Here is a 1,650-nt window from a genome sequence, read left to right on the forward strand (position 1 = left end):
CCCACCTACCTACCCCATACACAGTCTTCCCACCTACCCCGTACACAGCCTCGGTCCAGGGTCTGAGGAAGATACACAAGGTGTTGGGAGGACTAAGGAAGTGTACAGGGGACACATGTAATACAAATATTCCTCCACACATGGGAGGAAGCAGCAGAGAAGTGACAGATAATGGTGGACACAAACTTGGAGGAGGAGTAAGTGGAATCTTTTCTGGTGGAAAGTGTTAAATATGTCCATTTGTAGTCACTTTTTGTTCTAATGGGAAGAGGAAATTTTAGATTTCTTCTTTTATTCAATAATAGTGGTCCACAAGGACAGCACGGTGGCTCAGGGGTTAGCACTCCGGCCTTTGCAGCACTGGGTCCAAGGTTTGACTCTCGGCCAGGACACTATCTGCATGGAGTTTGCAGGTTCTCCCCGTGTATGCGTGGGTTTCCTCCGGGAACTCCGGGTTCCTGCCACATTCCAAAAACATGCAGTTAGGTTAATTGTCTTCTCCCCAAAGTTGTCCTTAGACTGTAATATGACAAATGACTATGGGGGGCTATTAGATTGTGAGCTCCTTTGAGGGATAGTTAGTGATAGGACTCCACTATGCATCCACTTGTGAAATGTGGATTTATTATCTAAATACATTGTGCCCTAAAGGACTGAATACATTGAATTTGCTTTCTTTAAGAGGAATGATTGGTGGGATGTATTAAACAATGGTTTTGTGGGCCTATTTTGCTCCACAACTTATAGCCTGGGATTGTTTTTCTTTTAGCAATGTCCGGCATCTGGTCCCGTGTCGTCTCGGCAATCCCGGTGCCGCCATCTTCGTCTTCTCTTCCGGGTTCTTCATCCTACGTCACCCAGGTGCAAGATCAGGTGACGTAGGATATAAAAAAAAAAAAACTCTGAGCAAAAAGGCTCCTTTTGCGCATACCCGAGATGCATAGGCACAAAAGGAGCGCCCCATAGGGCGGCCAAGAATTAGGGGCGATGCTGCACCCCTCTTTTTTTAAAAAAAGGGGTGTTGCACCTAAAAAAAACTGAATTTTTACCATACATAAAATGGTTCTCTACTCTTTTATGTAAAGTGAGAATTCTGAGTTTAGGTACGCTTTAAGTGTGTGGAACATGTCGGCGTGCATGCTGACATTTCATGGTTTTTCTCAATCTTGATCTTAACATGGTGGAATCCTTAAAATATTTTTTAGATCTTCAGGGAACCCCTTCTATAATTGCTATAGCCACAGATCACAGTATATTAGTGTGGTGGTCAGTGGGAAGAAATCCTCTTATATTGCTCGTCGTTGGGAAGAATGTCAGATAGCCAAAAAGATCATTGGTGTCCCTTATACTGACCTGAGAGGTGCAAACTGCTCATTGCTCAAGGAACTCCTAGCGCCCCCTGCAGGAACCTTGGTTGAGAATCACTGCTATAGACCAAAACATCAGCCCAATGTCCGTTGCTTGTGAATACAATCAGAGGATGATACAAACATCCCGAATGATAAAGGTGAGGATATGGTGAGATCTAGTACTGCTGAGACTAAAAGCGTGGGCTGCACATTCACGCCAAAGAGTTTCTTGAATTTAACTCGATGCTCCGAACGTGGACAGACGTGGAATCTAAAATAAGGGGCTGAGGACAAATGGTAG

This window comes from Pyxicephalus adspersus, chromosome 5 (assembly GCF_032062135.1).
Source record: "Pyxicephalus adspersus chromosome 5, UCB_Pads_2.0, whole genome shotgun sequence".
Lineage (NCBI taxonomy): Eukaryota > Metazoa > Chordata > Amphibia > Anura > Pyxicephalidae > Pyxicephalus > Pyxicephalus adspersus.